The sequence below is a fragment of the Oryctolagus cuniculus genome, chromosome 11 (assembly GCF_051225735.1).
Source record: "Oryctolagus cuniculus isolate XC-2025 breed Fujian yellow rabbit chromosome 11, ASM5122573v1, whole genome shotgun sequence".
NCBI classification, from domain to species: domain Eukaryota; kingdom Metazoa; phylum Chordata; class Mammalia; order Lagomorpha; family Leporidae; genus Oryctolagus; species Oryctolagus cuniculus.
In genome coordinates this window covers 119,682,419-119,704,473 of record NC_142877.1, presented here as the reverse complement: position 1 = coordinate 119,704,473, position 22,055 = coordinate 119,682,419, and the positions used below count along the sequence as shown (strand labels likewise).

General features: G+C 68.7%; 1 protein-coding gene across 3 annotated transcripts in view; it reads left to right on the top strand.

Annotated features, from left to right (window-relative positions):
• Positions 1-22,055, top strand: part of SHISAL1 (shisa like 1) — a 90,458-nt gene that overhangs the window by 33,620 nt on the left and 34,783 nt on the right. The window contains exon 1 of one of the 3 annotated variants that reach the window (XM_089307715.1): positions 1,520-1,543. The exons of 1 other annotated variant lie outside the window; for it this stretch is intronic. The gene's annotated coding sequence lies outside the window, so the exon portion shown is untranslated. Of the gene's footprint in view, positions 1-1,519; positions 1,544-1,736; positions 2,197-22,055 lie in introns of those variants that run through there. One more of the 3 variants, XM_070053028.2, reaches the window with a different exon arrangement.

The following is a 22,055-nucleotide window of genomic DNA, read 5'->3' as shown; positions in this document are numbered from 1 at the left end:
GCCCCCGGGAGCTGGGAGGGCGGGGAACACGGCCCCCGCCAGCCTGTGGCGTTGGTCCAGGGAGACAGAGCTTTGGATCTCTGGCCGGCACCACGGCCACAGAACAAACACACGTGGTCTTGGGCTCAAGCCCGTCTGTCCAGCTCCAAAAGCCACGCTTCTGCCTGCGTGCCCCGGGCCCTCCCGGAAGCTCAGAGGGGCGCCGGGGGCGGGCAGCTCCGCTGGCTGCGTGGCTGCAGGCCTCATCCAGCCCTCGCCCGGCCCTCGGAGCTCACTCCCCACTTGTGATGAGGAAAGTGGGTGCCAGGAGGCAACGCCACGGAGCAGGGGCAGGGGCAGGGGCAGGGGCAGGGCCGACAGCCCCGCACATGGCAGGCGCGGGGGATCAGCCCGGCCAGGCGGGAGCTCAGGGTCCTGGCCGCAGAGGCCAGCGTCAGGCTGGGGAGGGGTCTCGCACCCCTGCTGCCGGCCTCTCCCCGTCCCCGCCCGCAGGCCCCTCACGTGGGACTCGCTCAGCCACCACGCACGGGAACAGCCACAACACCCCCGCGGGGGGGCCCGAGAAAGGGAGATGCCTGCTCTTTCCACCCACCCACGCGTGCCGACACACACGGCACACGCACCACACACACACACACAAATACAGAAACCACTTGCACAACAGACACACCCCCTCACCCCAGCAACACAGGCCCCCTGCTGTGCCCCGCCCCCGGCACCTGTCCTTCAAGGCCCTGCCTGTGCCTGGTGCTGACAGCTATGTGGATGGGACAAAAGTCAAAGTGGACGCCCCCAAGCCCCATCCTGTTTCTCCACCTCTCTGGTCCTCGTGGCAGGTGGGATGCTCCCCCTGCCCCCCAGGGAAGGGCAGCCCCTCATGCAGCCGTCCAGCAGGGAGGCAGTGCAGGGGGAGTCAGGTGCTGGGCCAAAGGCCTCGCGGCCAGCTAGGGCGAGGGGCTGCCCCACTGCCTCCGCCAGCAGCCAGGGGGCGCGTGCCAGGGCTGAGCCTGGGCACAGCATCTGCCCGGTGTCCCACATGGCAAATCCCACTGGCCTGACCCCCCTGGGCCACAGCCCCAAGAGCCCCCTGCCCCAATTCACCCTCGCCCACCCGGCGACCACTCCACGAGTCACCTGCGCCTTTGGGCCTGCTTTCATTTTCCCTTATGCACTCCCTGTTATCCGGTCCTCACCACGGGGCTGGCAGCCGGGGCTGAGAACCAGACACCTGCTCTGGGCCACACAGCTGCCAAGGAGCCGAAGCAACCGGGGCCCCAGCCCAGATCCACCTGACAACCACGCCCGTGCTGAACTCAGGCACCTGCCCCTTGTCCCAGGGAGAGGGAGTCGTGCCCCCCTGCAGGGAGGGCAGAGGCTCCCCAGGCTCGGTTCGGCCCCCAGGGTGGGATGAGGCCAGGGTGCACCCACCCCAGGAAGCCTGCCGGTCGGGGCGCCTCAATCTCCCCATCTACCACACAGGGGTTGAGCAGCCGCCCTGGGCTGGCCACTGCCCTAGGAACCCTGCAGACTGCAGCAGGGCAAGGTCAGGGCCACAGCCCGGGAGCAGGAGGGCAGGGGGGAAGCGGGAAGGCAGAGCGAAAGTACGGCGCAGAACGGGAGGCGAGGCAGAGCCGGCTCGCCCAGGAACAATCAGGAGCCGCGTGAGGGGGAGCGAGAGCGCGCGGAGCGCACAGGAGCTGCGGCGACGGCGAGAGGAGAGATAAGGAGAGAGGGAGGGCGGCAGGCAGCGAGGGGCGCTCGCTCGCCGGCTCGCGGCGGGGCCAGGCCGGCGGGGCGCCGCGAGCGCGGAGAGAGGGCAGCAGAGGGCGAGGAGGAGCGGGCGGCGGCGGCGGCGAGCGCGGCGGCGGCGGCGGGCGCGGCGCGGGGCGCGGGGCTGGCGGGCGGCCGGGCAGCCGCGGCGGCGCGGGGCATGCGGCCGGGCGCGGGACCAGGAGCGCGAGCGCCCGCCGGAGCGCCGCGCCGCGCCCGGCGCGCCTAGGAGCGGGCCCCTTCCGGGCGCCGGCCCCGGAACCCCGCAGCCCCCGGAACCCGGACAACTGTTGCGGCGGCGGCCGCGAGGGCACCGCGGGGGCGTGGGCAGCCCCCGCGCCCCAGCAGGCGGCTCCCGCGGGCGCCGGTTCCCGGCGGCGGAGCGAGGAGCGAGGACCGAGCGAGCGAGCGAGCGGCGGGCGCCAGGTGAGCTGCGCGCCCCGGACGAGCCGGGAGGGGGCTGCGCGGGGGAAGGGCGTACCCGGGCCGGGGTCCCGGCGTTTGGGGAAAGGGGCCGAGGGCGGAGCTCGTGGCGGAGGAGGGTCCCGGCGAGTGGGGGGCGGGGTCTGCGGCGGCGGGGTTCTGGAGAAGGGGTGCGAGCGCCCTGGGCGGAGAAGGGTGGGCGCGCGGGTAGAAGAGGGTGAGGTGCACCAGGGGTCGCAGCACCTTAGGACGGGGCCAGGGACGACGAGGGGAGGGTCTGGGAGCAGGAGCCGCGCGGGACGGCCCGTGCCCTGGCTTTGGGGTCCGTGCCAGGGTTCGCCAGGGTCGGGGTCTCTGAACCCTGGAGAGTTAGGGACCTGGGTCGGCGGGGCAGCCGTGGGCGCGTCAGCTGGGACGCGGCGGCGGAGACCGAAATCCGCGTCCGAGGGGAGGACCCGCGTCCGGGAGCGCAGCGAGCCTGGAGCCCGGTGCGCGCTGGACAGGGCGCTGGGGCCACTCTGCGGACCTGGCAGGTGCCGGGGGCCCCAGATGGGCGGCGCGACGGGTGGGGAAGCCCCCCGCAAGTGCGTGCCCCCGGGGTCCCAGCCCGCCGCGTGGCCTCCGCGGAGTCTCCGCCGCCGCCGCCGCCGCCTCCCCGGGCCCAATCGATATTGATCCCGCGCCCGGGGCTGGGCGGCCTGGCAAGCTCATTAGCGCCAGCGGTTGCCATGGTAACAAGACCCCAAGCGCCTTCAGGTTATATTTATTCTAATTATTATTATTATCATTATTAGTGTTAGTATTTGCTACTCAGCCAGAGGGGGAGAAGGAGGGGAAAAAAAAAAGCCAGTTTGTCCCGGCGCCTCCAGTGTCTCTTTGGAAAGAAGGGGGCTGCTGGAGGGCCAGGCCCCGGCTGGGGGGGTCTCCTGCGGGCTGGCGGCCCCACGGGTCGGGCCGGGAGTTACATAATCTGCAGGGAGCAGTGCTGCGCCTCGGTGCCTGCCCTGCCCTCAGCCCTCCGCTCTGGTTGCTGCCTCCTGGGGAACCCCAGACCGTGCTGGGGGCAGCAGAAGGCGCCAGCCGCCCAGGGCTGGCCGCGCGACCTTGGGCAGGGCTCGGGCCGCTCTGAGCCTCTTTCCCTGGGCTGCAAGGTGGATGGAGTCACTGCCATCCACCGCTGAGGGCTGGGTGACCCCAGGCAGCTGCCCGCCCTGCTCTGGGCCTCAGTTGCCTGGCCTGGAAAATGGTGGCGGGGGTCTCCGAAGAGGCTGTGTGTGCGCTCCTGGCTCCTGACGGCCCGTGGCGGCCACGGTAGAAGGACAAGGTCAGCTCCGACCAGATCGTGGCGAGGGGCAGTGCCCTGGCCTGATGCCGACAGTGCACGTGTGACCGGAAGCTCTCACTCGGGGCAGGTGGCGACCAGAATCTGAAGACAGCTCAGTGCCTGGGGTCAGCCCAGGACGGCCCCCCGGGCTCGCTCAGAACCCGAGGGTCCGCGGCTGCTCAGGCAGGAGCCCCCCGCCAGCGGCCATCTGTCCCGCACAGCTGCCGGAGGCTGAGATGGAGCACGAGGTACCCGCAAAGTTCCGCAGCCCCGTCCCACGGGCGCCGGCGCTGTCTCCCGCGTCAGGGAGAGGCAGGGGGAGCCGCCCAGCTGGGCCTGTGAGTATGCGTGTGTCCACCCCGCTTTCCTGGGCCGCCCGGCCTGGAGCCCATCAGGGCAGCTGGACAGGACAGGACAGGACAGGACAGGATGGGGGGCGGGGGCCAGGCTTGGACAGAAAGCAGGATCCGTTTCAGCCACTCCCTCGTCACGTGTCACACGTCGGTCCTTTTGCCCCCTGCCCCATCCCCCTCTCCAGTGAGCCCCGAGCTTGCTGCCCAACGGCTCCTTGGCCCCTGAGAAGCCAGTATGATTGGGGGGGCCTGGGGTGAGCCCCGGGCTGTGGGGTCTCACGTGGGGGCGCATCTGCCCCAGGGAGCCTGGGAGGGGTTGGGCCAGGAGGCCTAGGCCAGACGGGTCTGGCAGGAGTCAGTACAAAAAGGGAGGAGGTATAGGTGCCCTGGGCAGAGACGGCTGGGGCAAAGCGCAGGTGCTCAGGGGTGGGGCGGGGGCCTCTGAGCCAGGGACACCGCCTCCCTAGCCCCCGAGAGGGCTTGGCCAGTGGGGGAGGGCAAAGCAGAGGGGAGGGGCACTCTGGGACACGACCGTGGGTGTGCTCTCCGGGGCCGTCTCTAACCCCCGCCCGCCCCTCCGCCCTGCCGGCCACCCTGAGTGAGAGGCGAGGGTGCTGCCGGGCCCAGCCCCTTGGCCTCTGGAGGGGGTCGCAGGTGGACACCACGTCCAGCAGTCTCCCGCGGCGACTTTGCCTCCACAGCAGGGGACTGCGCCTGGCAGGCTCCCCTGGGGGCTGGCAGCGGGGGTGCTACTGTGCAGGCGAGAAGTTGGACTCAGCGTGGTCACCCCACGGCCCTGCCGGGGCCTGGCCCGGTGCCGCCCGGTTCAGAGGAGCACTGGGCCCTCCTTCTCCGGACTGGCCCCGGGCGTAGCCCGTCCCAGGCTCAGGTGAAAAGGGATCGCCCCCAGCCGACAGGTCTTGGGGACCACCCAGTCACACCCTTCTCCTGGGACATCCGGGTGCCGTCTGCTGTCCCACCCCCGACAGAGCAGGGCTGGGGAGGGACCCCTTCTCTTCCTCCCTCCCCACAGCACCCACGTTCCCCGCAAGGGGAGACCCTGAGGCCACTCGGTCCTGCCCCCGGGCCCTCCGTCACAGTGTCCTCTGCAGCCCCCACCCCAGGGAGCCCAGCCAGCCGTGGTCGTAGTGGGGGAGGGGCCGGGGGCTAGGCTGCACGGGAGGGAGCCCCCCCGCCCCCGGAGCTGCCGCTGGGAGGGAGTTGAGGCTCATCTGCTTCCTGGGTCAGGATGGGGACACTGAGGCCCAGAGCAGGCTCGGGTGGGCTCAAGGTCACACCGTGAATCCGATGTCCTTTATGGCCGGGGTGGGCATTGTCCAGAAGCCTGGTGGGGCTGGCGGGGGCGGGGGTGGGCCGAGCACCCCATGGTGTTGGCACTACAGCCTCAGGGCGCACCCCCTGCAGCAGGCCTGGGCCCCGCCACGCGGACGCCACAGGGAGCGGCGTGTGGCTGCTGTCCGCCAGCGCCTGCACACCCGCGTCCTGGAGGAATCACGCGGGTGGCTCCCAGTTGACAACCATTTAACACTGAGTTAAGTTCTGGAAGCTCCGCGGAGCCCTGGGAGGGAAAGCCCAGTTTTCACGCACACACTTCCCTGGAAAACGAGACAAAGCCGCATCTTTAACTCCCGGCTACGGAATCTGATTACTGCAGCGGGCAGGCCCCGAGAGATGCCCGGCGCAGCGCGGCGCGGGGCGGGGGCGAGGCCCAGGGCGAGGAGGGCCGGCTGCCGAGCCCGCGGCCCGGGGCTTCGCCTTGGGAAAGCGGGCTGGGAAAGTTCGCCTGCTCTGCCAGACTCCGCAGCTCCTCGCCGCTCGATGGGCTCAAAATAAAGTGCTGTTTTCTGAGAGATCGGCACACATTAAAAATAAAGGCAAATGCCTTCCACAAGCCGGCGCGAGTGCTTCCCGCGAGGCTACCGGGCGCGCTGGGGACGGCGGCGATTTGCTTTCCTTTGTCGGGAGGGCTGTGCCTGTGTGCAGCAGCCGGATCCACAGCTGTCATTCAGGCGCCACGCTGTGCCAGATGGGGTGCCGCCCCCGGGCAAGGAGCCCTGCCCTGGCCCAGGTTTTACAAGTGGGGGTGGGGCAGAGTCAGGGCAGCAGAACAAAAGGAAATCCGGCATTGAGAGGAGTCATGGAGGGCTTCCTGGAAGAGGTGCCTGGCTGGGGTCTGGAAGGGCTCCTAGGAGTGTGCTAAGTAGGAGGGGGCGGGGCAGCTTCCTCTGTTCCAGCCTGGCTCAGTAGCTGCTTTTTTATTATTATCATTGTTATTGAGATTTATTCATGCGAATGAGAGCAAGCGAGGGAGCTTCCATCCGCTGATTCACTCCCCAGAGGGCCACAGCGGCTGGGGCTGGGCCAGGCGCCAGGGGCTCCATCCGGTCTCCCACTCTGGGGGCAGGGACCCAAGCCCTTGGGTCCTCTTCCGCTGCTTTTCCCAGGCCTCGAGTAGGGGGCTGGATGAGAAATGGAGCAGCCGGGATTTGAACCAGCGCCCACGTGGGGATGCTGACGTCACAGGTGGCAGCTTCACCTGCTGTGCCACGATGCTGGCCCCCGACAGGCGCTTTTTACAAAGCTCTTCCATACCCATTACCTGCCATCACCCCAGGGCAGGCCCCCGCTTTCTCTGGGGAGCGCCGGGCCCCGAGCCGGGAGGCTGTGGATCAGCCGTGCTCTGTGAGGCTGGGAGGGCCAGAGCAGCGAGGCCGTCACGTGGAAAATTCTCGACAGTAAACAAAGACCCGGCGCTGCTGTGCCACCGTCCAGAGCCCTGCTCCTCCGCGGCCCCAGGGCCCCCGGGCTGGGGCTGCCGGCTCCGAGCCCCTGGGGGCCGCCTCTGCCCGATCACCATGGCGCCCCGGAGGGCTTGGCCCCCGTCCAGCCCTCCGCTGGGCAGCAGCCGGCCTGCGCCCTCTGCTGTGTGCTCTGACGGCCTTTGTTAGATCGCCTGCCTTCCAGGAGCGCCACCCCGCCCCCCGCATCTGATCCCGGGGCCTGGGGGTCTTCGGAGAGTGAGCCGCAGTGTCGGGCGGTGCCGGTGCTGCTCCCCGCGCAGCCTGGACTCACAGAGGCTGTGATGGAGGCCACGGCCAACGACGCTGCCCTCCCCTGACCTTGAACAAGTCGTGAGCTCTGCGGCCTCAGCATCCTCGCCTGCAAAATGGGTCACTGTGAGACCGGCCTCGCTGAGTGCGTGTGGTGTGCGTGCAGTGCCGTGCCAGCCTCTGCTGCCTGGGTAGCCACGCAGGAGCGGGATCGGCTCATTCCAGGACCCCTGGACCCCCGGGGAGGGGCCTCTGGGGCGGGGCTGGTGGGGTGATGGGGGGAAAGCAGGCAGTAAGCAGACCACCCAGCACCGTGGCAGCCATGGAGCAGGGGGTGTGGGAGCTGGCTCGGGCCCCGGGTGCCAATCCAGCTCCACGTCAGCTGCGGCCGGCGCTGGGCTGTGCGTGGCCGGAGTCATTTTCCAGAAGGTTGGCTGTGATGGGGACGATGGCTCGGACAGTGGCTGTGAGAACCACAGGTGGGACTGTCACCGTCCAGGCGCCCGACTGGCCACGGTGCCCACCACCGTGGGTTCTCTGAGCTCTGTGGGCACTGCCAGGCTCCGGATGCCAGCCTGCAGGCTGTGTGACCGCGGGCAAGTTACCCCACCTCTCTGAGCCCCACCTCGCTGGATTCTTGCGAGGATTAAATGAGCAAGTCCAAGGGGTGTGCTTGGTGCAGGCTGGCCCGGGGGACTTGCGCCGTACACGTCACCACCGAGGTTAATGTCAGCCCCGTGCATCGCATAGCAGAGGGGGCGGCACAGTGGGAGGGCAGAGGTTAACCCCGTTCCTTGTTAGCTCTGGATCCGGCACCTGGCCCGGGGCTGGCGTGCGTTAGGTGTGCCATGGACGAAAGGAGGGAGGGAAGGGGGTGCGGGGTGGGCAGGCAGGTGCACACGTGACGCCATCAGGCGGCATCACGGGCTCGGCTCAGGAGGTGCGAGAGGCCTGGAGCGGAACTTTGCTGTTGCCAGCCCCTTGCTCATGCTGACTGGGCGCACGGCTGGAATCCGGGGCCCAGGCTGCCTGGTGTTCATGGGGCTGGGTGAGGCTGGGCTCGGCCCATGGCTTCCTGGCCTGCTGCTCAGGGGGTGCCTGGACTCCCCGGGATCCCCACATCCTCCCCACTTTGGGCAGGGGGAGGGGGATGGCACCTCCCCCCCGCAGGTGGTCATCTATGCCGGGCCAAGTGAACAGGAAGTGGAGGCGGCACGCGTGCTCGGGCTCCATCCCGGGGAGCGCCGGGGAGCGGCGTGGTGTGGGCCTCTGGGCTGTCCGAGCCCTCCTGGGGGGCGCGAGGCCAGGGCCGGGGAAGGGAACACAGGGAACTGCTGGCCGCCGGGCAGACTCCGGCCTGCGGGAGCCACAGCACGGCCCAGCCTGCTCTGCCCAGGGCGGCTGCGAGACCTCGCACACGCACCTCCCGTCATCGTCGGGACAGTCTCTGAGCGGGCGCGGGTGCCGTCCGTCTGCTGGAGACTTGGAGACGCCGGGTGACCTGGGCTAGGGCGCCCAGCAGCTGCGTGGCAAAGCCAGGGTTTGGGCCCGGCGGCTTCTGCTGCTTCTACCGGGAGGCCAAGGACACTCCAGGCAGGCAGGGCCTGGCGTGGGTGCAGGGCTCACTGCTGATGCCCGGCTGCCTTGCTCCTGTGTGCCTCAGTTTCCTCTCCTATAAAATGGGTCCACAGCAGGCCCTCCTGTGGCCACATCCCTGGGACCCAGCAAAATGGTCCCCACAGACAGGCCCTGCCCACTCCTTTGTGCTCCTCCCTCCCTCCGGTGAGGGAGAGAGCCAGCCCCTGGGGAGGAGGGAATGGGGTCTGAGGGGGCCGTGAGGGTTGTCCCCAGCCTGGAGGTTGAGGGAGGCAGGGTCTGTAACCCCATGGCTGGTGGCAGGTGCCGTGGGCGGCCATCTGCTGGGTTGCCAGCTCTTTTGCTCCTGAGACGGCCCCCACCACTGGCCGGGCTTCTGAGAGATGCAGCTGCCGTCACCTGTTCGGCCTGGACGCATGGGCCCTGGATCAGGGAAGGTGCGGGTGTGGGTGCTGGCCGAGGTGGGGAGCATCCAGGAGGCCTCCCTGGAGGTGGCAGCGACGGTGGCTTCCCTTGGGTTGATGGTTAAATGAGACAGGCAGTGGAGGGAGCTGGCAGGCCGGGGGGACCTTGGAGAATGGGTTTGGGATCTTTCCGGGCTCTGGCGTGGCTCTCGCATGGCGTTCGTGTCGTGGCAAGCGGGGCAGAAGCCTGGGCTTAGGTGTGGGCTGTGTGTTGTCCTGTGTGGGCCCAGGATGGCAGCGCGTGGCGTGACCAGGGCGGACGGTGCCAGTCGGCGCGGCTGCAGCCCCACTGGTCTCCGACATGACACCTGTTTGCCGCACTGCCGTGACTTGGGCAGAGGGAGGCGGGGTGTCGCCAGGACCCCGGGGGGCCCGGCCAGCTCTGTTCTTCGGGGAAGGCAGTGGGTTCCTGGATGTGAAGGTGCCTGGGTGCGTGGAGCCCCAGCCCCTCGTGGGCACCTGCAGGTCCACGGGACAGCGGGTGAGGCAGGCACAGCCTTGGGCGCTCCACTGGGGCTGGCATGAGCCGTGAGGTCGCCAGGGCGGGCGGGGGCCCGGCAGAATTCTGGGCAGGATGAGAGAAAGATTAGGAGACTTCTGTCTTGAAATTCAAACAATTGGACAATCTGTTCTGGATCGATTTAGAAGCAGTGGAGTGAAAAAAAAAATCAGAAAATATAGTGTGAAAGCTATTTTCTCTCCTCGGCACGGTTGGGAAGCGGATGAACCGGAGTTCATCTGTAGCCGTCCGAGGCCGTGGCCAGGCCCTCGCCGCCTCCGCCCACCCCACGCCCAGCCCCCAACCCCAGCCCCCAGCGCCACCGCCGCGTCCTCGCCCCGTTCTGGGTGTGCAGCCGGGGGCCTCAGAGGGCGTCAGCCTTGGCTCCAGCCCTGGGCAGCCAGTGGCCTGCAGGGGCCTCACCCGTGGACACCCCGAGGGGAGGGGCCCTCCCGGGCAGAGAGCGCCCCCTCCCTGTGCCTGCCTACCCCCCCCCCGTGTTCCTGGGGGCTGGGGGGTCTGGAGCCAGGACTGGCACACAGTAGGTGCTCAGTGAATTTCCTGCCCAAATGATTGATGGGTGGGGAGAAGGGAGGGAGGGAGCCGCAGCAGATCTGCCCCCCGCCCCCGGTCTGAGACATTTTGGGGCAGCCCACGCCAGCCAGTGACCCCTTTCTTTCCTGGGCACAGTGTGCCCCACTCCTCCTAACACCACGCCCACATCTCATCTTTCACGACTGGAGCCAAATGCTGATTGTTTTAAAATAAGCCAGAGCCGAGGGGGAGGGCAGGGGTGCAGAGCCAGCAGGACGGCCCCCCGGGAGCTGTGGGGAGTCCCCAGCGCTGGAGGTGGCCCGGCCGGCTGGGGCGAGCCTGGGAAACTGAGGCCCTGGGTCCCTAGAGCCTCGGCGCCGCTCCCTGCAGGCCCTGGGAGATGGGAAGTGGCTTGGTTTCCAGGAGCGGCAGCTCCCAGCTCCTCCCCCTTCCTCCCCAAGGCCCAAGGCCTGGCCTCGAGGCCCTCGCAGCAGCGGTGTGGCCTTGCGCATGGCACACAACCCCTCTGAGGTTTGGTTCTCTCTGCAGGCGGGGTGGGGGCAGTAACCCCGCCTCTCGTGGGAGTGGAAGGAGACGATGTTTGTAAGACACCCAGCATGTGCAGGACACATACAGGTGCTCACGCAACAGGCCTTCCCTCCCTCGGCCCCCGACCGGCCGGCCCTGTCCTTTGTCCCCGAGCCAGGTTCGGCTTCCGTGGGCTACAGTCCAGGGCATGTCCGCCCCACCGCAGCTGACCACAGGGGCACGAGGCTGTGTCCACCCGAGCCTCGCAGGAGATGTGAGGCTGGGGCGGCCGGCGTGATGTCCGGTGGAGGGAGCCCCGTGCCGGGCAGCCGGAGACCCCCAGAAGTGACAGCCTCTGTCCTCACGCGAGACACCGCGATGACCCCCCGCCGCCCACTGCGCCGTGCACCAGGAGGACGGGAAGGGCGGAGGAGGCCCGGCCCGGGGAGTCCGTCCGTCCGTCCATCTCCCCTGTGACACCCACTCGAGGGGGCGGCATCGGCACCCCACTTTACGTGCGGGGCCCTGGCCGAGACCAGCCTCACTCAGGCCTCTCCAGGCGGTGGCCGTGGCCGTGGCCGTGGCCGTGGCCGTGGGCCCCGCAGCCCGCACCCCCTCGCCGCGGAGCCCTGTCCGCCGCCGGGTTTCCTGCCGACAAAGCTCTTCTGCGCACGCTTTTGATGCCCCCGCGCCGCTCCCCAGAAGCTGCAGCCGCAGCCCCCAGAAGCCGCGCGCTAATGAGGCCTCCGTGACACTGTTTACCCGGACGTCAACCGCGCTCTGAAATCCGCCAGTTCCTCCCCAGTGTGAGGGCTGTTGGATCTTGAACAGCCTGAGGCAGCATCTTGGGCCGGGCTGGGCCGGGCCGGTGAACGGTGGGGGGTGAAGGCTCTGTGCCGGAGCCCTGCCCCCGAGAGGGACCCCCGCCGTCGTGGCTGGGCTGGGGCTCGGCCCGGGGGTGCTGCACGGGGGCGACCCTGGATCCGTGTGCAGCTCCATCAGGAGGGGTCTGAGCTTTCACGCGGGGAGCAAGGTTGCTGACGTCACTGCCACCGGGCCCAGGGCAGGGGGACGGGCGGGGGCACGGGCCCTGAGCTGGCCGCGGCGCCGCCACTTCTCAGTGCCAGGGCTCGGACCACTTGGCTCCGGGGCTCCGGGCCGAGCTCCTGCCGGGCCGAGGTCCCTGCTTCCCTCCCCACGTCTGTCGACGGCGGCGCTGCGGCCCGTGTCGCCGACCAGTGCTCGCTCCTTGTAAGTCTAGGGCTGGCTTTCTGCCGTGGCTGAGGGTCTGTTCTCCCCCAGTCTCCCCTGCACCTCCCCTCCACACTCTGCCTGGGTGAGCAGCATCAGCAGAGGCGGCGGCAGCCGGCCGAGCCGGGGGCCATGGAGCTGGTGAGAGAGAGGTGGCCAGGGGTCTGCTGGCACTCAGGGGGGTGGCCGAGACCGGCTCCTGCCACCTTGGGAAGCACCGTTTCCCTCCACGTTCAGCCACTGCCACCAGGCAGTCCTCCTGGGTGTGGATCGCCTGGGGCACTGGCTGACCAGGCCTGGCTAATCGCTGGGGCAGCTGACACTTGGAGCGCTGCGTCTGGCCCCAGCCTGGCTCTGGGCGGCTGCCGGCTCACCACCAGTTCAGCAGCTTTCGTGCCAATTACGGAACGTGTGGGTGGGAGAGTCGTTAACCCCCAGAAGTGGCGCCGGTTCCAGGGGGTGCCCAGAGTGGAAGACTGCCGGGGGGGGGCCCTGCAGGCTGGTGGGGGGCGGGAGAAGGGCCTGGTGCCGTCCTTGTGGTCTGGGCTGCGGCTCCATTTGCATAATTTTGAAGTTGATTGGCCTAAAGGCAGCCTTGCTTAATCACAGCTGACAAGTCTCTGCCTGGAACAGCAGCTGCTGTCAATTAGCCGCGTGTGTTATCAGTCCCTCACAGCTACCCTCCCCCAGCCTCCCTCCGCCCGCCCCTCACTGGCCCAGCGCCCTGGGGTGGCCCTGGCCTGGCCTTCTCAGACCCGCGGGGGCCACCCTGGAGCACAGAGGCAGAGGGCAGGGCGGTCCAGAGTGGACAGCACCAGGCAGCTCCCCGGAGACGCCGGCACGGCTGTGCTGTGGACACAGCTGGGGCAGCGAGGCCAAGCCCAGGGGCTCGCACGCCAGGCCTGCCTGTTTGTGTTAATAAAGTTTTATTGGCACCCCGCCCCGCCCAGTCGTGCGGCGCTGTGCTCAGCTGCTGGGCCCACAGCGCTGGAGCTGACAGCTCAGCTGGTGCTCAGAGCCTGTGCTGTGTGTTCTCTGTCCTCGTGTGGAGACGGCTTCCCGACTTCTGATCCAGCCCAGCGGATGGTGCAGGTGTCGGAAGCTGGGGGCAGTGCCAGTCCGCGGCCCCCACCCTGGTTCCGACCAGGTCCCAGGACCCACGAGCCTGCGTTTCTAAGCGGCCTCCAGGGAGGCGCGCGATCCCGCGCCAGGCGTCCTGGCCCACAGACCTGCCGGGATCGCTCCGTCCATCTCACCTGCTCTGGGTGCTGCCCCCGTGAGACGTGGAGGAGAGATGCCACTCACTTGTCCCGTGTCCCCAGCTGGCTCCTGTCTGCCAAACCCAGAGTCCACAGCTGGGCCTGCTGCTGGACACGGTGGCGCCTCGGGCAAGCCCAGAGTGACACCGTCCTCCTTGGGAGACCAGCTCTGGCCGGGACGGCAGGCAGCCCCTGGCCCCGAGTGGGGGCTCTCCTGTCTCCCAGCACTCGTGGGGCAGGAGTCTGGGCATGAGCACCAGTCGGTGTCATCTCCCCCCGTACCCACCCCCGCCCTGGGCCGTGACTGCGTTGAGACCAGACCTGCCCAGGTCTCCGACTCACCTGAGGCCAGGTGAGGGCTGCACCTGCGTAGCTGGATGAAGGGGGCAGTAGAGGCCTTGCAGGGTCTTGGCTCAGTCATCCTGGTGACTGGTGGGTGTGGCCGAGGGCACTCCCGGGGAAGACACCCAGGGGCCCAGGACCTCAGGTGGCGGCAGTGGGAGTTTGTGGCCTGAGTTCCTTCCGGCCAGGTCAAACTCGGAACTAGAAGAGGCCCGTGTCCCCAGTTTACAGATGAGAACATTGAGGCACCGAGAGTTTATGACCAAGAAGCCCTCAGGGGGCCACAGTGTCTAGGACTCAGCGGGGCAGGGGTTGGGTGGTCCCCGGAGTTCCCCCTCTGATCCTGGGTGGTCCCGGGGTTCCCCCTCTCCCCCCTCTGATCCTGGGCAGTCCCTGGGGTTCCCCCTCTGATCCTGGGTGGTCCCCGGGGTTCCCCCCTCCCCCCTCTGATCCTGGGCAGTCCCTGGGGTTCCCCCTCTGATCCTGGGTGGTCCCCGGGGTTCCCCCTCTTCCCCCTCTGACCCTGGGTGGTCCCTGGGGTTCCCCCTCTGATCCTGGGCTGTCGTCCTCGGGGTTCCCCCTCTGATCCTGGGTGGTCCCCGGGGTTCCCCCTCTTCCCCCTCTTATCCTGGGTGGTCCCTGGGGTTCCCCCTCTGATCCTGGGCTGTCGTCCTCGGGGTTCCCCCTCTGATCCTGGGCTGTCGTCCTCGGGGTTCCCCCTCTGATCCTGGGTGGTCCCTGGGGTTCCCCCTCTGATCCTGGGCCATCGTCCCCAGGGTTCCCGCTCTGATATTGGGCCGTCCCCAGGGTTTGCCCCGGCGGGGCCCTCACTGAGCGCTGTTCTGCACACGCTGCTGAGGGCCCACTGGGTGCCGGAGGGCGGAGGCCCAGGTGCTGCTCTGTTGGAGGAGAGGAAGGGGCCCCGCAGCAGGCGTAGCCGTTCCCGAGTCTTGGTGCCCAAGACCCGGCGGGCGCTCGGAGCAGTGGCCTCACGGCTGCCCCCGCTCAGAGAGGCCAAGGGTCTTGCCTGGGGCCATGCGGCCGAACAGCCGGTTCTCTGGTGCTGTGCTGGCTCCGGCTGCCCCCTTTGCCCGTCACGCGCCGTGTGAAAGTAGGCCATGCATTCATTCCACGGGGAGCCCTTGCCCCGCGCCGCGTCTCGGTCCGTCGGGAGAGCGCCCTTCCGCGGTCCGCTGCCGGACCCCTGCTGCCCTCCCCGGCTCCTCGGGCTCCCCGTGCCTGTGTCCTCACCGCAGTGTGTCCCCAGCCTGAGGACTCGCCGCACCCCTCCACGTCCCCGATCCCGGGATCACGGACAGATGGGGCACCCAGGCCGGCGTGCGCTCCGTGCCACGTCCACCAAAAGGGGCAAACGAGGAGGCTTCTCTGCGGCAGGCTTGGGGCAGGCAGGAGTCCAGGGATGGGTGGGAGCAGGGGGTGCCACTTCCTTCAAGGCCCGGCTTTCGGTGCCACCCGCGAGCCGCGATGGGGATGCCAGGCAGTCCGAGGGCCTGAGTGTGGGCGGAGCCGTGGGCAGGGTGGCACAGCCGGCGCCCTTGGGTCTCAGATGGGCTGGGACAAGTGGCCCTCGTTGGCAGACAGGACCCATGCTGGGGTGGGGATGGGCCCGAGGGGACATGGGGGTGGCGACCAGCAGGTCAGCCTGGCTTGGAGTGAGGTGGGCTCTGAGGTCCCCGTTCCCTTCCTGACGGGGCCAGAGGGGCTGGCGCGGTGCCCTCACCAACTCGCATCTAAATGACGACAGGGGTGGCGTGTGCCATGTCGGCTGTGCCAGCAGCAGCTGAGGTGGGGCCTGGAGCCCGGTGACCTGGGGCTGAACCGTAGGATGCTGCTCCTCCATGTGCAGGCTCAGTTTGCCCACCTGTGAAATGGGACTCTGGGCGGGGAGGGAGGGGCGCTGTCGTCTGTCGTCTTAGCCCGCGAGGCGTGGCCCCAGCAGCTGAGCTGAGCTCTCGCCGGCGCACACGCCAGCCGTGGGGACCGTGACCCAGGCTGGGGGGGCTGGCTCTGCTCCCTGAGTCCCCGAGCTCTGCAGCCAGGTAAGGGGTGTCCTGTGGAAGCTTCCAGATCCACGCTGCAGGCAGACACACGTCCACCCCTGCAGAAGCCTGGGGCTGGCCGCGGGCCCTGTCACCGCAGAGCGAGGGACCTCCGTGCAGGCCGTGCACGGCCGGGCTCCTGGGCACCTGCTGTGTGTTCTTAGACAAGTTAATGGTCACCTCTGTGCCTCAGCAGAGCACAAGGGAGACAGACCCAGGGCCAGACCAGGCCCCTGCCGGTCCCCGAGCCAGCGTGGGCCACGCCTCCCTCCCTGCACAAGTGCCTGGCGCATAGTAGGTGCTCAGGTGGTGTGCCCCTCCCCTTCCCCTTCCCCGCCGCGTCCTGTCCTCCGTTGCTCCATCCCTGTCTCAGGCGAAAGGGGCCGCCGCTCTCGCCTAGGCTGCGGGTGGTGTTTGAGTTGAGGGATGGGCCCAGCCCCCACTGTGGTGCCCAGCCCTGCCCCCTGCTCCGGCTCTGTCTCCCCTGCCCTCCCCTTCCCTCCCCTCCCTTCCCCTCCCCTCCCCTCCCTGCGTCCGGTGCGCTGGCCTCCTGCCAGAGCTCCGTCCCCCCCCCCCCGGGCCTTTGTGCCTGCTCTGCCTCCTCCCCTCTCGTTCAGCTCCCCGGATGCAGGGCAGGTGGGCGTCCCTGTGCCCCCAGGACGTGCAGTCAGGGTTCACGGGGCAGCCTGGGTCGGAAGCGGCTGTGGCGTCTGCGGCCCCCGCTCGGCCTCACGTGTGGTTTGGGTGAAAGAGGTGCCCCCGGAGCCCCTCCACGGTGGAAGCGTCACCCCCGTTCCCAGAGGGCTCCCGGGCTCCTCAGGATGTTGGCTCCTCCACCCCAGCACGGAAGGGGCCCCGGGAGCCAGGCCCCGTCACTGAGGGGGCCGGGGAGAGGCCGGGGGGAGCAGGAGAGGAACCCGGGCCGGCCAGAGGCCCCTCGTGCTTCCTGGCCTGTGAAATGGGCTGATGCTGGCACCTGCTGCAGGCATGGGAGAAAGCAGCATTGGCTGAGGGCCAGGCTTCCCCAGGGCCCGATGGTTAGACTGGAACAGAGCCAGTTGGCTGGGGCGGGGGGAGGGAGAGTCACCTGTGTGGCCCCACCCCCTGCGGTCTACACAGCAGCCTCCCCCCCCCCACCCCCGTACCCTGACACGACCCCGTTAGGCCACTGGCTGGGGACAGAGGGCAGAAGGTGCACATCCCGGTCTCGAGCCCCAGTCCCGCCAGAGCCCCAGGCCGGAGCAGCCCAGCCCCCACCTGAGGCTGATGGCCCAGGGTCACCCTAGTGGTGGCGGTAAAACCGAGAGCTGTCTCAGCCAAAGGGGTGAGCCGTGCCCTGCCGTGCCCTGCCGTGCCGTGCCGTGCCCTGCCGTGCCGTGCCCGGGCCTCCACCTTCTCCCATCTGCATATCTGCTTCTGTGAGTGTCCACCAAGCTCCTGTGCTGCCGGCAGTGAGCATTTATTCGGCACCTACTGTATGTAAAGCAAGCTTGGGGGGTGGGTGTGTTAGGGCACAAGGAGCTTGTATGAGGCAGGAAAGCCATTGCTAACTAAAGGCGCCGGCGCGGGCGTGGGCGTGGGCGGGAGAACTGGAGGTGTCCTGGTGTGGGCGTGGTATTCAAACACACGCTCGTTTGCTAAGGGGCACACGGGACCCCCTCCGGTACCTAAACCACCAGTTCTGGGAACAGCAACGTGGGCAGACAGGTGCGAGCGGGGTGTCTGTTCTGTCCCTGGTACCCGGAGCAGGTGGGGGCAGAAGCCAGTGAAGTGACTCGCCCTAGAGACTGCCAAAGCCCCAGCACGGCCAGGGAGACCCCAAGGCCTGGGTGCTCCCCTCGGGATCCCCTGTTTTGAGCTGGGTTCCTGCGGCTCTAGATAGACCCCTTGTCTGAGCTGTGCTTTGCCTCTCAAGTGTGGAGACAACAGTGCCGCCTCCCGCGTGTTTCTCAGCGTCTGTGCAGAGTGCTTGGCTCCACGGTGTGCACAGCCCCGGGCTCTCTGTTTGCAGTGGCCATGCCAGGGTGCCAGGTGCCGGGCCGTCCCTCGTGCCCTGGCCACAGGTGGAAGGGTCACCTCTGGCCTGCATCCGCTCTCCTCGGTGCGTGTGCTCCGGCCACCTCGGCCCCCGCCAGCACAGCGTGGGAACGTGTCCTAGTTCGCTGCCGCCGGCACAAAGGGGTCACAGGACGAGCTTTGATGCCCGTGCAGGCGTCGGGCCTCGGGAGCGCTTGTTCTGGGCTTGGCGTTTCGGGCAGCATTTCATAGCCTCTCGGTGGGGGTCGTTCTGAAAACAAAACTTCACAAGGCTGGATTAGGGCGGCTCGGCAGACGAGAGGGGCCCCTGGAAACTGCCCCAGATCGCACCGCGTGCGTGCACGTGCCTGCCAGGCACCGACCTGCGTGTGCACACGGGTGCTGCCCGGGTTGCATGCGTGTGCACACGTGTCCTTCTCCCTGGAGGCGGGAACACGCCCATCAGTCCATGTGGAAGGCCCAGGAGCAAGCCCGGGGTTGAGCCCTCACTCCAGGCCCCCGTTCTGCACGTGCACGGTGGGGACTTGGGGCTCGGCGTGGGGTGTGCTGAGAGGTGAGGGAATGGCCGGGAGGTTGGCCTGATGACTCTGCCCCTGGCCACCATCTCCTGGCTGCTGGGCCAGGCCAGCTCCTTTGTACCTGAGCTCAACACCCCCACGGAGGCGGGCCCCCGTCATGCTTGGCCCACGGTGGAGGCTCTGGGGTTTGGGGGGACGGGTGTTGAGAGGAGGAGCTGCCGCCTGCACCCCGAGTGGTGGGGAGGGAGGTCGTGGTCTGCTCTGGGGGCTGATGTGGACCCGCGATGAGGGCAGGACCAGCCTGGGCGAGGCCGGGCTGCTGAGCGCCCCCTCCAGCCGCTCTCTGCGGCGGCTGGGCCACGGCTGGGCTGCGCCCAGGGGACAGGCAGGTAACTAGTTCGTGTCCTCCGTCCCCAGTGCCAGCAAGTCAGGGCCAGGTGGGGCCCTCGGCGCAGCCAGCTTCCCTTCCCCCAGGGCCGCCACAGGCACGCGGCACCAGAGGCTCCGCCCTGCACTGGTCATGTGGCAAATCCCCTCTGGCCCTGCCCTGACAGGTGTCTAGGCAGCCAATGACAACCCTGGCGGGTGGCGGCCAGAGTTTCAGAGCCCACCTGGGGAGTGGTCACATGGCGGGGGGGGGGGCGGGTACCCCGGCCGAGCTTCTCAGGGTGTGCAGGGGCCCGGAGCAGGTGCTGGGGGCAGAGGGGCTGAGAGAGGGCCTGAGCCCCCAGCGAGGCGGTGGGAGGTCAGAAAGCGCAGTGGCCCCAGGTTGGTGGGCAAGGCTGGGGCGGCCGGGAGCACTGGCGTGGGCATCGGGAGACCCACTGCGCGTCTCCCCCGTCAGTGGGCGCGGCCGCCGGGGAGCCACGTCCCAGTTCTGTCCCCGATGTAAGCAAGGCAGGCTGCAGCCCCGGTGACTCATCCCAGGTCACACGGCTGAGCTGACAAGAGATGGAGCCCGGATGTGGCCCCAGTTCCAGGCCTGGCCGCCCTTGACGCTGTCCAGGAAGAAGTGACCACGCAGAGCAGGACACAGTGGGCCAAGGGGGCCTGCAGGGCGCACAACTCCCTCCCCCACCCCCCGCTGCCCCGCGCTGCTGGAGTCTCCGGAACGCGAGGCCTGCGAGTGTCCCGGCCCAGCCTGCCCGCTGTCCCCTCCCCCGGCCCTCCCAGGCCGGTGGTGTCGCTCCCCGGGGGGTCCGAGCCGTCTCCCCGGCTCTGTTTCTCTTCACTTACCCGCCTTCCTCTCTGTCCCCGGCCTCGCCAAATTTGGTGTTTAAAAATAACCCTCCAACCTGGAGCGGCAGTCCCCGGCTGACCCGAGGGAGGGCCACGGAGACGGGGGCCTGGCTTGCGATCCCGGCCCCGGCCGGCCGCGGGGGGACCTCCCACTCCTGCGGAATGTCGGCCGGAGCTGCCGTTCATTCGGGGTGGGTGCCCGCTGTCTGAGACGTGGACTCCGGCACAGTGAGGCTCGTGTGTCCCCCGCCAGAGCGCTCTGGGGGGCTCAGGAGGCCCCCGTGTCGGTGGTGGCCAGAGGTGGAGTGAGCTTTGGAGCCCACGGTGCCTGCCAAGCATCCCCGTGACCCTGGGCGAGTCACTTCGCCTGCGTCCTGGCTTCCCTTTCCAAGGTGGTGGTGGCCCTGGCTGGGCTGCCGTGGGACACCCGAGGTGAGCCTGGGACCAACCCCACCAGCCCCAGGCAGGGCCGGCGCCCAGACGGAGGGCCAGGCAGGGCTGGGGGGAGGGGGCTGCTCCTGCTGCATCCTGGGGGTGGCACCTGGTGCCCCCGTGGAGGGGCCCTGGGTGTTGGCTCTGGCCCTGCGACCCATGCGATCGAGTGGCGACCCCGAGGCTTGGCAGCTGCGTGGACTGGAACGAGGGTCGTGGTATCTGCCGGCCACCGAGGCCCTGGGGACGCCCAGAGCAGCTCTGAGCAGCGAGAAGAGGGGCTGGCTCCTGTCCCCGCCGCCTGCAAGTGGGGAGCGTCCGCGTGTCAGCCCCTTGAGACCTGGTGGGCTCTTCGGAGCCGCCCCTGGAGCCTGGAGCTGACGGCGGCCTGGAGCCCCGGACCGAGAGGGCTGGGGCTGAGATCCCCATGGCTCCTGCTCGGGCCAGCCCCTGGGGGCTGAAGCTGGGCCATGAGGCCTGAGAGACCCCCGAGGCTTGCCCAGGACACACTTATCCGCAGGTGGTGGGGGTGCACCTGCAGGCCCAGGCCTTGGCTGTGGGCCAAGGCAGCCCACCCAGCAGCACGGAGGGCAGGGCCTGGGGCTGAGTCCCTGAGGTGGACCCTTGCCCAGCCCCCCCAAGGGGAGGGACCCACCGTCCCTAGGCCCCAACCCAGGACGGCACCCAGAATGGACGTCAGCAGATGGGCCTTGAGAGGGTGAGTGAGCGAAAAATGAGTTAGTGCCTTACTGAATTAGCCGAAGTAGGAGCACCCCGGGGCCAGCGCCGTGGGTCAAGCTGCCTGTGATGCCGGCATCCCGTGTGGGCGCCGGTTCAAGTCCCGGCTGCTCCACTTCTGATCCAGCTCCCTGCTAAGGCAGCGTGAGATGGCCCCAGTGATTAGGGGCCTGCACCCACCTGGGAGACCCGTATGAAACTCCTGGCTTCTGCCTGGCCTGGCCGGGCTGGCTATGGCCATTGTGGCCATTTGGGGAGTGAACCAGTGGGTGGAAGACCCCCCCTCCCCCTTTCAAATAAATCTTTTTTTAGAAAGAGATGCTAGACCTCAGTGGAAGGACAAAGTCATCCAGCTGATGGAATCAGGTAGGCTTCCTGGAGAAGGCGGCACTGGGGTGGCATCGACGGTGATGCAGGTTTGGACCCAGGAAGTGGGAGAGAGCACCCCAGTGAGCTGCAGCCGCCGGCATCTGCCCATCCACTTGTGGGGAGTGGGAGCGGCAGGGGGAGGCCAGGCCGGTGGAAGAGGCGGACGTCTCTAAGTCTCTCAACAAACCATCAGCTCTCAGAGTTGTGCCCCACAGCAGAAGTGTGGCCGCGGGGACCCCACAGGGGCCAGCAGGGCCGGGAGTCCGGAGATGCATCCCAGCATCCCCTGGCTGCGGGATAGGGCTGGGCGGAGCGGGGGAGGCGGGGCCCCGCCCGTACCCTCGCCCCCCTCGGTGCGGAGTCTGGGGCTGCGGCTTTGTCTTCCCCGGAACAAAATCCCTCTCTGAGCCCGGCAAATGCTTTAATCTCAGCGCGGCCTCTGGAGGGCCCCGAGGGAGGCCAGGAGGCGGCCTGCGCAGAGCGATTAAGCCGCTTACAGCCTCCAGGGAGGCAGGGCCGGTGGGCGCGGCGGCCTGGTGGCGGCCGATGTCACCACGGCAGCCCTGATGCTCAGGCTGCGCCCTCGGTGCCTCTCACGGCCAGCGCAGCCGGGTCCTTGCTCCAGCAAAGCAGATCTCCCCGCCCCTCTGGGCCCCGCCTCTGCCTGCCGGGCGCCCTTGACCCTGGCCGCCACCAAGCAGCACTCAGCTTCCTGGGGCCCGCTCCTGTCCCCTGCGCCCCCCCTGGCCGGGCCGCAAGCTCTCAGGGCCCAGTGCAGGTGCCCGGGGCAGTCTGGGCGCTCAGCGGGTTCCTTTCTTCAGGGTGTGCGCTGTTTCCTGTCTCCCTCTCAGATCCGGGGCAGCAGGTGGCCAGGGTGTCCATCTCTCGGGCTGTCCCCTGGAGCTCAGGGCCTGAGCACGGACACTGGAACCCGGGAGTCCACTCTGCAGGCGCGGGCTCTGGGCAGCTCTGCCCAGCCAGGAGGGCCCCTGGGGTCTGCACCCAGCGAGCCCCTCCCCCTAGCAGCAGACCTGGCCAGCAGGGGCACGGCAGCGTCCCTCATGCCTCCGCGTGGCCCCAGCCCAGGGCAGGGCTGTGTCCATTCACAAGGACCACACGGTGCAGCTCCACCGTCCAGGTGGCTCCCATGGCACGGAGCGTGGAGGTCCCCGAGGAAGGGTATGGGCGGGGCTGGTGCGGGAGGGCCGGGGTGCAGGCCTCCCCCCAGCTTCCGGGATTTGCTGGTCC